At 27.1% G+C, this 17313-nt stretch overlaps 1 long non-coding RNA gene across 49 annotated transcripts in view; it reads left to right on the top strand.

Annotated features, from left to right (window-relative positions):
• LOC127733095 (uncharacterized) overlaps nt 1-17313 on the top strand; it is a 212907-nt gene that overhangs the window by 672 nt on the left and 194922 nt on the right. For 15 of the 49 annotated variants that reach the window (XR_007996696.1, XR_007996716.1, XR_007996721.1 and 12 more), the window contains exon 1: nt 13826-13893. The exons of 1 other annotated variant lie outside the window; for it this stretch is intronic. This is a non-coding gene — a long non-coding RNA (uncharacterized LOC127733095). Of the gene's footprint in view, nt 1-1109; nt 1166-2042; nt 2074-3848; nt 3891-4732; nt 4800-5691; nt 5711-6590; nt 6620-7508; nt 7528-8418; nt 8438-9328; nt 9348-10189; nt 10257-11148; nt 11168-12915; nt 12986-13823; nt 13894-17313 lie in introns of those variants that run through there. 33 more of the 49 variants (XR_007996723.1, XR_007996743.1, XR_007996709.1 and 30 more) reach the window with 16 other exon arrangements.

Below are 17313 nucleotides of genomic sequence, written 5' to 3' on the forward strand. Positions count from 1 at the left end.
CTTCATTACTGTTTGAAATATAGATTTAAAATGAAAATAAGTTAATGATATACAGTCAAAAAGAGCAATTGACTAATGATGATTGCTGCCATTAATGCCAGTTTTTCTTTATAGATATTTTGAAAGAAAAAAAAATTAAAGTAGCAAATTTTTTAAGTTTTATATTTGGTTCAATATTTTTGAACTTTTTTTGTTTTTGTTTCAGATACCAGCCCCAGGATATTTACATCAGGACAGGTAACATATGAATCGGAAAGTGAGTATATTTTTTTTTTATTTATTAATAGTTGTCTGATAGATATTAAAATAATTTGAATATGTATTACAGATAGACGGGAGCTCAGAGAGAAGACGACGAAAGTACAGTCCTTAAGACCTGGACATGATTAATTGTAGATGCCTAGATGATGATGTATGTATTTTGTCGTTACAATTGTACTTAAACTGTTAATAGTTGTAAGGTAATAAAATCAGTTTTCCCTGGAGAAACAGCTTGAAAATTTATTACAAATTAGTCCAAAATTTCTTTTTCAAATTTATACTCGAATGAAAAAGTATACTTGTACTTCAATTTAGGATTTGAATTAAAACATGCATCACATTAATTTATGAATTATTTATAACAGCAAATAGTCTCTTAACATTGACAATTTGGAAACCCTTTTTCTAAAAGTCTCACCTGAACGAAAGTAAAGTTTCTGATTGTCAATTTGTTTATCTACATATTTAGTCGATTTTTTAAAAAGTAATTTGGAAAATATGACTTGATTTAGATTGTTTGAAATTCAGTTGAATTTTAATCATTTCTGTTCAAAATGTATACATCAGATTGTTTTGGTTAGCCACCAAGTTCTGATAATTTGACACGCACATTAATTTAGGAAATAATGATTATATCATTAAACCGTCTTCATTACTGTTTGAAATATAGATTTAAAATGAAAATAAGTTAATGATATACAGTCAAAAAGAGCAATTGACCAATGATGATGGCTGCCATTAATGCCAGTTTTTCTTTATAGATATTTTGAAAGAAAAAAAAAATTAAAGTAGCAAATTTTTTAAGTTTTATATTTGGTTCAATATTTTTGAACTTATTTTGTTTTTGTTTCAGATACCAGCCCCAGGATATTTACATCAGGACAGGTAACATATGCATCGGAAAGTAAGTATATTTTTTTTTTTATTTATTAATAGTTGTCTGATAGATATTAAAATAATTTGAATATGTATTACAGATAGACGGGAGCTCAGAGAGAAGACGACGAAAGTACAGTCCTTAAGACCTGGACATGATTAATTGTAGATGCCTAGATGATGATGTATGTATTTTGTCGTTACAATTGTACTTAAACTGTTAATAGTTGTAAGGTAATAAAATCAGTTTTCCCTGGAGAAACAGCTTGAAAATTTATTACAAATTAGTCCAAAATTTCTTTTTCAAATTTATACTCGAATGAAAAAGTATACTTGTACTTCAATTTAGGATTTGAATTAAAACATGCATCACATTAATTTCTGAATTATTTATAACAGCAAATAGTCTCTTAACATTGACAATTTGGAAACCCTTTTTCTAATAGTCTCACCTGAACGAAAGTAAAGTTTCTGATTGTCAATTTGTTTATCTACATATTTAGTCGATTTTTTAAAAAGTAATTTGGAAAATATGACTTGATTTAGATTGTTTGAAATTCAGTTGAATTTTAATCATTTCTGTTCAAAATGTATACATCAGATTGTTTTGGTTAGCCACCAAGTTCTGATAATTTGACACGCACATTAATTTAGGAAATAATGATTATATCATTAAACCGTCTTCATTACTGTTTGAAATATAGATTTAAAATGAAAATAAGTTAATGATATACAGTCAAAAAGAGCAATTGACCAATGATGATGGCTGCCATTAATGCCAGTTTTTCTTTATAGATATTTTGAAAGAAAAAAAATTAAAGTAGCAAATTTTTTAAGTTTTATATTTGGTTCAATATTTTTGAACTTATTTTGTTTTTGTTTCAGATACCAGCCCCAGGATATTTACATCAGGACAGGTAACATATGCATCGGAAAGTGAGTATATTTTTTTTTTTATTTATTAATAGTTGTCTGATAGATATTAAAATAATTTGAATATGTATTACAGATAGACGGGAGCTCAGAGAGAAGACGACGAAAGTACAGTCCTTAAGACCTGGACATGATTAATTGTAGATGCCTAGATGATGATGTATGTATTTTGTCGTTACAATTGTACTTAAACTGTTAATAGTTGTAAGGTAATAAAATCAGTTTTCCCTGGAGAAACAGCTTGAAAATTTATTACAAATTAGTCCAAAATTTCTTTTTCAAATTTATACTCGAATGAAAAAGTATACTTGTACTTCAATTTAGGATTTGAATTAAAACATGCATCACATTAATTTCTGAATTATTTATAACAGCAAATAGTCTCTTAACATTGACAATTTGGAAACCCTTTTTCTAATAGTCTCACCTGAACGAAAGTAAAGTTTCTGATTGTCAATTTGTTTATCTACATATTTAGTCGATTTTTTAAAAAGTAATTAGGAAAATATGACTTGATTTAGATTGTTTGAAATTCAGTTGAATTTTAATCATTTCTGTTCAAAATGTATACATCAGATTGTTTTGGTTAGCCACCAACTTCTGATAATTTGACACGCACATTAATTTAGGAAATAATGATTATATCATTAAACCGTCTTCATTACTGTTTGAAATATAGATTTAAAATGAAAATAAGTTAATGATATACAGTCAAAAAGAGCAATTGACTAATGATGATTGCTGCCATTAATGCCAGTTTTTCTTTATAGATATTTTGAAAGAAAAAAAAATTAAAGTAGCAAATTTTTTAAGTTTTATATTTGGTTCAATATTTTTGAACTTTTTTTGTTTTTGTTTCAGATACCAGCCCCAGGATATTTACATCAGGACAGGTAACATATGAATCGGAAAGTGAGTATATTTTTTTTTTATTTATTAATAGTTGTCTGATAGATATTAAAATAATTTGAATATGTATTACAGATAGACGGGAGCTCAGAGAGAAGACGACGAAAGTACAGTCCTTAAGACCTGGACATGATTAATTGTAGATGCCTAGATGATGATGTATGTATTTTGTCGTTACAATTGTACTTAAACTGTTAATAGTTGTAAGGTAATAAAATCAGTTTTCCCTGGAGAAACAGCTTGAAAATTTATTACAAATTAGTCCAAAATTTCTTTTTCAAATTTATACTCGAATGAAAAAGTATACTTGTACTTCAATTTAGGATTTGAATTAAAACATGCATCACATTAATTTATGAATTATTTATAACAGCAAATAGTCTCTTAACATTGACAATTTGGAAACCCTTTTTCTAAAAGTCTCACCTGAACGAAAGTAAAGTTTCTGATTGTCAATTTGTTTATCTACATATTTAGTCGATTTTTTAAAAAGTAATTTGGAAAATATGACTTGATTTAGATTGTTTGAAATTCAGTTGAATTTTAATCATTTCTGTTCAAAATGTATACATCAGATTGTTTTGGTTAGCCACCAATTTCTGATAATTTGACACACACATTAATTTAGGAAATAATGATTATATCATTAAACCGTCTTCATTACTGTTTGAAATATAGATTTAAAATGAAAATAAGTTAATGATATACAGTCAAAAAGAGCAATTGACCAATGATGATTGCTGCCATTAATGCCAGTTTTTCTTTATAGATATTTTGAAAGAAAAAAAAATTAAAGTAGCAAATTTTTTAAGTTTTATATTTGGTTCAATATTTTTGAACTTATTTTGTTTTTGTTTCAGATACCAGCCCCAGGATATTTACATCAGGACAGGTAACATATGCATCGGAAAGTGAGTATATTTTTTTTTTTATTTATTAATAGTTGTCCGATAGATATTAAAATAATTTGAATATGTATTACAGATAGACGGGAGCTCAGAGAGAAGACGACGAAAGTACAGTCCTTAAGACCTGGACATGATTAATTGTAGATGCCTAGATGATGATGTATGTATTTTGTCGTTACAATTGTACTTAAACTGTTAATAGTTGTAAGGTAATAAAATCAGTTTTCCCTGGAGAAACAGCTTGAAAATTTATTACAAATTAGTCCAAAATTTCTTTTTCAAATTTATACTCGAATGAAAAAGTATACTTGTACTTCAATTTAGGATTTGAATTAAAACATGCATCACATTAATTTCTGAATTATTTATAACAGCAAATAGTCTCTTAACATTGACAATTTGGAAACCCTTTTTCTAATAGTCTCACCTGAACGAAAGTAAAGTTTCTGATTGTCAATTTGTTTATCTACATATTTAGTCGATTTTTTAAAAAGTAATTAGGAAAATATGACTTGATTTAGATTGTTTGAAATTCAGTTGAATTTTAATCATTTCTGTTCAAAATGTATACATCAGATTGTTTTGGTTAGCCACCAACTTCTGATAATTTGACACGCACATTAATTTAGGAAATAATGATTATATCATTAAACCGTCTTCATTACTGTTTGAAATATAGATTTAAAATGAAAATAAGTTAATGATATACAGTCAAAAAGAGCAATTGACCAATGATGATGGCTGCCATTAATGCCAGTTTTTCTTTATAGATATTTTGAAAGAAAAAAAAATTAAAGTAGCAAATTTTTTAAGTTTTATATTTGGTTCAATATTTTTGAACTTATTTTGTTTTTGTTTCAGATACCAGCCCCAGGATATTTACATCAGGACAGGTAACATATGCATCGGAAAGTGAGTATATTTTTTTTTTTATTTATTAATAGTTGTCTGATAGATATTAAAATAATTTGAATATGTATTACAGATAGACGGGAGCTCAGAGAGAAGACGACGAAAGTACAGTCCTTAAGACCTGGACATGATTAATTGTAGATGCCTAGATGATGATGTATGTATTTTGTCGTTACAATTGTACTTAAACTGTTAATAGTTGTAAGGTAATAAAATCAGTTTTCCCTGGAGAAACAGCTTGAAAATTTATTACAAATTAGTCCAAAATTTCTTTTTTCAAATTTATACTCGAATGAAAAAAGTATACTTGTACTTCAATTTAGGATTTGAATTAAAACATGCATCACATTAATTTCTGAATTATTTATAACAGCAAATAGTCTCTTAACATTGACAATTTGGAAACCCTTTCTCTAATAGTCTCACCTGAACGAAAGTAAAGTTTCTGATTGTCAATTTGTTTATCTACATATTTAGTCGATTTTTTAAAAAGTAATTTGGAAAATATGACTTGATTTAGATTGTTTGAAATTCAGTTGAATTTTAATCATTTCTGTTCAAAATGTATACATCAGATTGTTTTGGTTAGCCACCAACTTCTGATAATTTGACACGCACATTAATTTAGGAAATAATGATTATATCATTAAACCGTCTTCATTACTGTTTGAAATATAGATTTAAAATGAAAATAAGTTAATGATATACAGTCAAAAAGAGCAATTGACCAATGATGATTGCTGCCATTAATGCCAGTTTTTCTTTATAGATATTTTGAAAGAAAAAAAAATTAAAGTAGCAAATTTTTTAAGTTTTATATTTGGTTCAATATTTTTGAACTTTTTTTGTTTTTGTTTCAGATACCAGCCCCAGGATATTTACATCAGGACAGGTAACATATGCATCGGAAAGTGAGTATATTTTTTTTTTTATTTATTAATAGTTGTCTGATAGATATTAAAATAATTTGAATATGTATTACAGATAGACGGGAGCTCAGAGAGAAGACGACGAAAGTACAGTCCTTAAGACCTGGACATGATTAATTGTAGATGCCTAGATGATGATGTATGTATTTTGTCGTTACAATTGTACTTAAACTGTTAATAGTTGTAAGGTAATAAAATCAGTTTTCCCTGGAGAAACAGCTTGAAAATTTATTACAAATTAGTCCAAAATTTCTTTTTCAAATTTATACTCGAATGAAAAAGTATACTTGTACTTCAATTTAGGATTTGAATTAAAACATGCATCACATTAATTTCTGAATTATTTATAACAGCAAATAGTCTCTTAACATTGACAATTTGGAAACCCTTTCTCTAATAGTCTCACCTGAACGAAAGTAAAGTTTCTGATTGTCAATTTGTTTATCTACATATTTAGTCGATTTTTTAAAAAGTAATTTGGAAAATATGACTTGATTTAGATTGTTTGAAATTCAGTTGAATTTTAATCATTTCTGTTCAAAATGTATACATCAGATTGTTTTGGTTAGCCACCAACTTCTGATAATTTGACACGCACATTAATTTAGGAAATAATGATTATATCATTAAACCGTCTTCATTACTGTTTGAAATATAGATTTAAAATGAAAATAAGTTAATGATATACAGTCAAAAAGAGCAATTGACCAATGATGATTGCTGCCATTAATGCCAGTTTTTCTTTATAGATATTTTGAAAGAAAAAAAAATTAAAGTAGCAAATTTTTTAAGTTTTATATTTGGTTCAATATTTTTGAACTTTTTTTGTTTTTGTTTCAGATACCAGCCCCAGGATATTTACATCAGGACAGGTAACATATGCATCGGAAAGTGAGTATATCTTTTTTTTTATTTATTAATAGTTGTCTGATAGATATTAAAATAATTTGAATATGTATTACAGATAGACGGGAGCTCAGAGAGAAGACGACGAAAGTACAGTCCTTAAGACCTGGACATGATTAATTGTAGATGCCTAGATGATGATGTATGTATTTTGTCGTTACAATTGTACTTAAACTGTTAATAGTTGTAAGGTAATAAAATCAGTTTTCCCTGGAGAAACAGCTTGAAAATTTATTACAAATTAGTCCAAAATTTCTTTTTCAAATTTATACTGGAATGAAAAAGTATACTTGTACTTCAATATAGGATTTGAATTAAAACATGCATCACATTAATTTCTGAATTATTTATAACAGCAAATAGTCTCTTAACATTGACAATTTGGAAACCCTTTTTCTAATAGTCTCACCTGAACGAAAGTAAAGTTTCTGATTGTCAATTTGTTTATCTACATATTTAGTCGATTTTTTAAAAAGTAATTAGGAAAATATGACTTGATTTAGATTGTTTGAAATTCAGTTGAATTTTAATCATTTCTGTTCAAAATGTATACATCAGATTGTTTTGGTTAGCCACCAAGTTCTGATAATTTGACACCCACATTAATTTAGGAATAATGATTATATCATTAAACCGTCTTCATTACTGTTTGAAATATAGATTTAAAATGAAAATAAGTTAATGATATACAGTCAAAAAGAGCAATTGACCAATGATGATGGCTGCCATTAATGCCAGTTTTTCTTTATAGATATTTTGAAAGAAAAAAAAATTAAAGTAGCAAATTGTTTAAGTTTTATATTTGGTTCAATATTTTTGAACTTATTTTGTTTTTGTTTCAGATACCAGCCCCAGGATATTTACATCAGGACAGGTAACATATGCATCGGAAAGTGAGTATATTTTTTTTTTTATTTATTAATAGTTGTCTGATAGATATTAAAATAATTTGAATATGTATTACAGATAGACGGGAGCTCAGAGAGAAGACGACGAAAGTACAGTCCTTAAGACCTGGACATGATTAATTGTAGATGCCTAGATGATGATGTATGTATTTTGTCGTTACAATTGTACTTAAACTGTTAATAGTTGTAAGGTAATAAAATCAGTTTTCCCTGGAGAAACAGCTTGAAAATTTATTACAAATTAGTCCAAAATTTCTTTTTTTGAAATTTATACTCGAATGAAAAAAGTATACTTGTACTTCAATTTAGGATTTGAATTAAAACATGCATCACATTAATTTCTGAATTATTTATAACAGCAAATAGTCTCTTAACATTGACAATTTGGAAACCCTTTCTCTAATAGTCTCACCTGAACGAAAGTAAAGTTTCTGATTGTCAATTTGTTTATCTACATATTTAGTCTATTTTTAAAAGTAATTTGGAAAATATGACTTGATTTAGATTGTTTGAAATTCAGTTGAATTTTAATCATTTCTGTTCAAAATGTATACATCAGATTGTTTTGGTTAGCCACCAACTTCTGATAATTTGACACGCACATTAATTTAGGAAATAATGATTATATCATTAAACCGTCTTCATTACTGTTTGAAATATAGATTTAAAATGAAAATAAGTTAATGATATACAGTCAAAAAGAGCAATTGACCAATGATGATTGCTGCCATTAATGCCAGTTTTTCTTTATAGATATTTTGAAAGAAAAAAAAATTAAAGTAGCAAATTTTTTAAGTTTTATATTTGGTTCAATATTTTTGAACTTTTTTTGTTTTTGTTTCAGATACCAGCCCCAGGATATTTACATCAGGACAGGTAACATATGCATCGGAAAGTGAGTATATTTTTTTTTTTATTTATTAATAGTTGTCTGATAGATATTAAAATAATTTGAATATGTATTACAGATAGACGGGAGCTCAGAGAGAAGACGACGAAAGTACAGTCCTTAAGACCTGGACATGATTAATTGTAGATGCCTAGATGATGATGTATGTATTTTGTCGTTACAATTGTACTTAAACTGTTAATAGTTGTAAGGTAATAAAATCAGTTTTCCCTGGAGAAACAGCTTGAAAATTTATTACAAATTAGTCCAAAATTTCTTTTTTTGAAATTTATACTCGAATGAAAAAAGTATACTTGTACTTCAATTTAGGATTTGAATTAAAACATGCATCACATTAATTTCTGAATTATTTATAACAGCAAATAGTCTCTTAACATTGACAATTTGGAAACCCTTTCTCTAATAGTCTCACCTGAACGAAAGTAAAGTTTCTGATTGTCAATTTGTTTATCTACATATTTAGTCTATTTTTAAAAGTAATTTGGAAAATATGACTTGATTTAGATTGTTTGAAATTCAGTTGAATTTTAATCATTTCTGTTCAAAATGTATACATCAGATTGTTTTGGTTAGCCACCAACTTCTGATAATTTGACACGCACATTAATTTAGGAAATAATGATTATATCATTAAACCGTCTTCATTACTGTTTGAAATATAGATTTAAAATGAAAATAAGTTAATGATATACAGTCAAAAAGAGCAATTGACCAATGATGATTGCTGCCATTAATGCCAGTTTTTCTTTATAGATATTTTGAAAGAAAAAAAAATTAAAGTAGCAAATTTTTTAAGTTTTATATTTGGTTCAATATTTTTGAACTTTTTTTGTTTTTGTTTCAGATACCAGCCCCAGGATATTTACATCAGGACAGGTAACATATGCATCGGAAAGTGAGTATATTTTTTTTTTTATTTATTAATAGTTGTCTGATAGATATTAAAATAATTTGAATATGTATTACAGATAGACGGGAGCTCAGAGAGAAGACGACGAAAGTACAGTCCTTAAGACCTGGACATGATTAATTGTAGATGCCTAGATGATGATGTATGTATTTTGTCGTTACAATTGTACTTAAACTGTTAATAGTTGTAAGGTAATAAAATCAGTTTTCCCTGGAGAAACAGCTTGAAAATTTATTACAAATTAGTCCAAAATTTCTTTTTCAAATTTATACTCGAATGAAAAAGTATACTTGTACTTCAATTTAGGATTTGAATTAAAACATGCATCACATTAATTTCTGAATTATTTATAACAGCAAATAGTCTCTTAACATTGACAATTTGGAAACCCTTTTTCTAATAGTCTCACCTGAACGAAAGTAAAGTTTCTGATTGTCAATTTGTTTATCTACATATTTAGTCGATTTTTTAAAAAGTAATTAGGAAAATATGACTTGATTTAGATTGTTTGAAATTCAGTTGAATTTTAATCATTTCTGTTCAAAATGTATACATCAGATTGTTTTGGTTAGCCACCAAGTTCTGATAATTTGACACGCACATTAATTTAGGAAATAATGATTATATCATTAAACCGTCTTCATTACTGTTTGAAATATAGATTTAAAATGAAAATAAGTTAATGATATACAGTCAAAAAGAGCAATTGACCAATGATGATGGCTGCCATTAATGCCAGTTTTTCTTTATAGATATTTTGAAAGAAAAAAAAATTAAAGTAGCAAATTTTTTAAGTTTTATATTTGGTTCAATATTTTTGAACTTATTTTGTTTTTGTTTCAGATACCAGCCCCAGGATATTTACATCAGGACAGGTAACATATGCATCGGAAAGTGAGTATATTTTTTTTTTTATTTATTAATAGTTGTCTGATAGATATTAAAATAATTTGAATATGTATTACAGATAGACGGGAGCTCAGAGAGAAGACGACGAAAGTACAGTCCTTAAGACCTGGACATGATTAATTGTAGATGCCTAGATGATGATGTATGTATTTTGTCGTTACAATTGTACTTAAACTGTTAATAGTTGTAAGGTAATAAAATCAGTTTTCCCTGGAGAAACAGCTTGAAAATTTATTACAAATTAGTCCAAAATTTCTTTTTTCAAATTTATACTCGAATGAAAAAAGTATACTTGTACTTCAATTTAGGATTTGAATTAAAACATGCATCACATTAATTTCTGAATTATTTATAACAGCAAATAGTCTCTTAACATTGACAATTTGGAAACCCTTTCTCTAATAGTCTCACCTGAACGAAAGTAAAGTTTCTGATTGTCAATTTGTTTATCTACATATTTAGTCGATTTTTTAAAAAGTAATTTGGAAAATATGACTTGATTTAGATTGTTTGAAATTCAGTTGAATTTTAATCATTTCTGTTCAAAATGTATACATCAGATTGTTTTGGTTAGCCACCAAGTTCTGATAATTTGACACGCACATTAATTTAGGAAATAATGATTATATCATTAAACCGTCTTCATTACTGTTTGAAATATAGATTTAAAATGAAAATAAGTTAATGATATACAGTCAAAAAGAGCAATTGACCAATGATGATTGCTGCCATTAATGCCAGTTTTTCTTTATAGATATTTTGAAAGAAAAAAAAATTAAAGTAGCAAATTTTTTAAGTTTTATATTTGGTTCAATATTTTTGAACTTTTTTTGTTTTTGTTTCAGATACCAGCCCCAGGATATTTACATCAGGACAGGTAACATATGCATCGGAAAGTGAGTATATTTTTTTTTTTATTTATTAATAGTTGTCTGATAGATATTAAAATAATTTGAATATGTATTACAGATAGACGGGAGCTCAGAGAGAAGACGACGAAAGTACAGTCCTTAAGACCTGGACATGATTAATTGTAGATGCCTAGATGATGATGTATGTATTTTGTCGTTACAATTGTACTTAAACTGTTAATAGTTGTAAGGTAATAAAATCAGTTTTCCCTGGAGAAACAGCTTGAAAATTTATTACAAATTAGTCCAAAATTTCTTTTTCAAATTTATACTCGAATGAAAAAGTATACTTGTACTTCAATTTAGGATTTGAATTAAAACATGCATCACATTAATTTCTGAATTATTTATAACAGCAAATTGTCTCTTAACATTGACAATTTGGAAACCCTTTCTCTAATAGTCTCACCTGAACGAAAGTAAAGTTTCTGATTGTCAATTTGTTTATCTACATATTTAGTCGATTTTTTAAAAAGTAATTTGGAAAATATGACTTGATTTAGATTGTTTGAAATTCAGTTGAATTTTAATCATTTCTGTTCAAAATGTATACATCAGATTGTTTTGGTTAGCCACCAACTTCTGATAATTTGACACGCACATTAATTTAGGAAATAATGATTATATCATTAAACCGTCTTCATTACTGTTTGAAATATAGATTTAAAATGAAAATAAGTTAATGATATACAGTCAAAAAGAGCAATTGACCAATGATGATGGCTGCCATTAATGCCAGTTTTTCTTTATAGATATTTTGAAAGAAAAAAAAATTAAAGTAGCAAATTTTTTAAGTTTTATATTTGGTTCAATATTTTTGAACTTATTTTGTTTTTGTTTCAGATACCAGCCCCAGGATATTTACATCAGGACAGGTAACATATGCACCGGAAAGTGAGTATATTTTTTTTTTTATTTATTAATAGTTGTCTGATAGATATTAAAATAATTTGAATATGTATTACAGATAGACGGGAGCTCAGAGAGAAGACGACGAAAGTACAGTCCTTAAGACCTGGACATGATTAATTGTAGATGCCTAGATGATGATGTATGTATTTTGTCGTTACAATTGTACTTAAACTGTTAATAGTTGTAAGGTAATAAAATCAGTTTTCCCTGGAGAAACAGCTTGAAAATTTATTACAAATTAGTCCAAAATTTCTTTTTCAAATTTATACTCGAATGAAAAAGTATACTTGTACTTCAATTTAGGATTTGAATTTAAACATGCATCACATTAATTTCTGAATTATTTATAACAGCAAATAGTCTCTTAACATTGACAATTTGGAAACCCTTTTTCTAATAGTCTCACCTGAACGAAAGTAAAGTTTCTGATTGTCAATCTGTTTATCTACATATTTAGTCGATTTTTTAAAAAGTAATTAGGAAAATATGACTTGATTTAGATTGTTTGAAATTCAGTTGAATTTTAATCATTTTTGTTCAAAATGTATACATCAGATTGTTTTGGTTAGCCACCAAGTTCTGATAATTTGACACGCACATTAATTTAGGAAATAATGATTATATCATTAAACCGTCTTCATTACTGTTTGAAATATAGATTTAAAATGAAAATAAGTTAATGATATACAGTCAAAAAGAGCAATTGACCAATGATGATGGCTGCCATTAATGCCAGTTTTTCTTTATAGATATTTTGAAAGAAAAAAAAATTAAAGTAGCAAATTTTTTAAGTTTTATATTTGGTTCAATATTTTTGAACTTATTTTGTTTTTGTTTCAGATACCAGCCCCAGGATATTTACATCAGGACAGGTAACATATGCATCGGAAAGTGAGTATATTTTTTTTTTATTTATTAATAGTTGTCTGATAGATATTAAAATAATTTGAATATGTATTACAGATAGACGGGAGCTCAGAGAGAAGACGACGAAAGTACAGTCCTTAAGACCTGGACATGATTAATTGTAGATGCTTAGATGATGATGTATGTATTTTGTCGTTACAATTGTACTTAAACTGTTAATAGTTGTAAGGTAATAAAATCAGTTTTCCCTGGAGAAACAGCTTGAAAATTTATTACAAATTAGTCCAAAATTTCTTTTTCAAATTTATACTCGAATGAAAAAGTATACTTGTACTTCAATTTAGGATTTGAATTAAAACATGCATCACATTAATTTCTGAATTATTTATAACAGCAAATAGTCTCTTAACATTGACAATTTGGAAACCCTTTCTCTAATAGTCTCACCTGAACGAAAGTAAAGTTTCTGATTGTCAATTTGTTTATCTACATATTTAGTCGATTTTTTAAAAAGTAATTTGGAAAATATGACTTGATTTAGATTGTTTGAAATTCAGTTGAATTTTAATCATTTCTGTTCAAAATGTATACATCAGATTGTTTTGGTTAGCCACCAAGTTCTGATAATTTGACATGCACATTAATTTAGGAAATAATGATTATATCATTAAACCGTCTTCATTACTGTTTGAAATATAGATTTAAAATGAAAATAAGTTAATGATATACAGTCAAAAAGAGCAATTGACCAATGATGATGGCTGCCATTAATGCCAGTTTTTCTTTATAGATATTTTGAAAGAAAAAAAAATTAAAGTAGCAAATTTTTTAAGTTTTATATTTGGTTCAATATTTTTGAACTTATTTTGTTTTTGTTTCAGATACCAGCCCCAGGATATTTACATCAGGACAGGTAACATATGCATCGGAAAGTGAGTATATTTTTTTTTTTATTTATTAATAGTTGTCCGATAGATATTAAAATAATTTGAATATGTATTACAGATAGACGGGAGCTCAGAGAGAAGACGACGAAAGTACAGTCCTTAAGACCTGGACATGATTAATTGTAGATGCCTAGATGATGATGTATGTATTTTGTCGTTACAATTGTACTTAAACTGTTAATAGTTGTAAGGTAATAAAATCAGTTTTCCCTGGAGAAACAGCTTGAAAATTTATTACAAATTAGTCCAAAATTTCTTTTTCAAATTTATACTCGAATGAAAAAGTATACTTGTACTTCAATTTAGGATTTGAATTAAAACATGCATCACATTAATTTCTGAATTATTTATAACAGCAAATTGTCTCTTAACATTGACAATTTGGAAACCCTTTCTCTAATAGTCTCACCTGAACGAAAGTAAAGTTTCTGATTGTCAATTTGTTTATCTACATATTTAGTCGATTTTTTAAAAAGTAATTTGGAAAATATGACTTGATTTAGATTGTTTGAAATTCAGTTGAATTTTAATCATTTCTGTTCAAAATGTATACATCAGATTGTTTTGGTTAGCCACCAATTTCTGATAATTTGACACGCACATTAATTTAGGAAATAATGATTATATCATTAAACCGTCTTCATTACTGTTTGAAATATAGATTTAAAATGAAAATAAGTTAATGATATACAGTCAAAAAGAGCAATTGACCAATGATGATGGCTGCCATTAATGCCAGTTTTTCTTTATAGATATTTTGAAAGAAAAAAAAATTATAGTAGCAAATTTTTTAAGTTTTATATTTGGTTCAATATTTTTGAACTTATTTTGTTTTTGTTTCAGATACCAGCCCCAGGATATTTACATCAGGACAGGTAACATATGCACCGGAAAGTGAGTATATTTTTTTTTTTATTTATTAATAGTTGTCTGATAGATATTAAAATAATTTGAATATGTATTACAGATAGACGGGAGCTCAGAGAGAAGACGACGAAAGTACAGTCCTTAAGACCTGGACATGATTAATTGTAGATACCTAGATGATGATGTATGTATTTTGTCGTTACAATTGTACTTAAACTGTTAATAGTTGTAAGGTAATAAAATCAGTTTTCCCTGGAGAAACAGCTTGAAAATTTATTACAAATTAGTCCAAAATTTCTTTTTCAAATTTATACTCGAATGAAAAAGTATACTTGTACTTCAATTTAGGATTTGAATTTAAACATGCATCACATTAATTTCTGAATTATTTATAACAGCAAATAGTCTCTTAACATTGACAATTTGGAAACCCTTTCTCTAATAGTCTCACCTGAACGAAAGTAAAGTTTCTGATTGTCAATCTGTTTATCTACATATTTAGTCGATTTTTTAAAAAGTAATTAGGAAAATATGACTTGATTTAGATTGTTTGAAATTCAGTTGAATTTTAATCATTTCTGTTCAAAATGTATACATCAGATTGTTTTGGTTAGCTACCAAGTTCTGATAATTTGACACGCACATTAATTTAGGAAATAATGATTATATCATTAAACCGTCTTCATTACTGTTTGAAATATAGATTTAAAATGAAAATAAGTTAATGATATACAGTCAAAAAGAGCAATTGACCAATGATGATGGCTGCCATTAATGCCAGTTTTTCTTTATAGATATTTTGAAAGAAAAAAAAATTATAGTAGCAAATTTTTTAAGTTTTATATTTGGTTCAATATTTTTGAACTTATTTTGTTTTTGTTTCAGATACCAGCCCCAGGATATTTACATCAGGACAGGTAACATATGCACCGGAAAGTGAGTATATTTTTTTTTTTATTTATTAATAGTTGTCTGATAGATATTAAAATAATTTGAATATGTATTACAGATAGACGGGAGCTCAGAGAGAAGACGACGAAAGTACAGTCCTTAAGACCTGGACATGATTAATTGTAGATGCCTAGATGATGATGTATGTATTTTGTCGTTACAATTGTACTTAAACTGTTAATAGTTGTAAGGTAATAAAATCAGTTTTCCCTGGAGAAACAGCTTGAAAATTTATTACAAATTAGTCCAAAATTTCTTTTTCAAATTTATACTCGAATGAAAAAGTATACTTGTACTTCAATTTAGGATTTGAATTAAAACATGCATCACATTAATTTCTGAATTATTTATAACAGCAAATTGTCTCTTAACATTGACAATTTGGAAACCCTTTCTCTTATAGTCTCACCTGAACGAAAGTAAAGTTTCTGATTGTCAATTTGTTTATCTACATATTTAGTCGATTTTTTAAAAAGTAATTTGGAAAATATGACTTGATTTAGATTGTTTGAAATTCAGTTGAATTTTAATCATTTCTGTTCAAAATGTATACATCAGATTGTTTTGGTTAGCCACCAATTTCTGATAATTTGACACACACATTAATTTAGGAAATAATGATTATATCATTAAACCGTCTTCATTACTGTTTGAAATATAGATTTAAAATGAAAATAAGTTAATGATATACAGTCAAAAAGAGCAATTGACCAATGATGATGGCTGCCATTAATGCCAGTTTTTCTTTATAGATATTTTGAAAGAAAAAAAAATTATAGTAGCAAATTTTTTAAGTTTTATATTTGGTTCAATATTTTTGAACTTATTTTGTTTTTGTTTCAGATACCAGCCCCAGGATATTTACATCAGGACAGGTAACATATGCACCGGAAAGTGAGTATATTTTTTTTTTTATTTATTAATAGTTGTCTGATAGATATTAAAATAATTTGAATATGTATTACAGATAGACGGGAGCTCAGAGAGAAGACGACGAAAGTACAGTCCTTAAGACCTGGACATGATTAATTGTAGATACCTAGATGATGATGTATGTATTTTGTCGTTACAATTGTACTTAAACTGTTAATAGTTGTAAGGTAATAAAATCAGTTTTCCCTGGAGAAACAGCTTGAAAATTTATTACAAATTAGTCCAAAATTTCTTTTTCAAATTTATACTCGAATGAAAAAGTATACTTGTACTTCAATTTAGGATTTGAATTAAAACATGCATCACATTAATTTCTGAATTATTTATAACAGCAAATAGTCTCTTAACATTGACAATTTGGAAACCCTTTTTCTAATAGTCTCACCTGAACGAAAGTAAAGTTTCTGATTGTCAATTTGTTTATCTACATATTTAGTTGATTTTTTAAAAAGTAATTAGGAAAATATGACTTGATTTAGATTGTTTGAAATTCAGTTGAATGTTAATCATTTCTGTTCAAAATGTATACATCAGATTGTTTTGGTTAGCCACCAAGTTCTGATAATTTGACACGCACATTAATTTAGGAAATAATGATTATATCATTAAACCGTCTTCATTACTGTTTGAAATATAGATTTAAAATGAAAATAA

This window comes from Mytilus californianus, unplaced genomic scaffold, assembly GCF_021869535.1.
Source record: "Mytilus californianus isolate M0D057914Y unplaced genomic scaffold, xbMytCali1.0.p SCAF_3, whole genome shotgun sequence".
NCBI classification, from domain to species: Eukaryota; Metazoa; Mollusca; class Bivalvia; order Mytilida; family Mytilidae; genus Mytilus; species Mytilus californianus.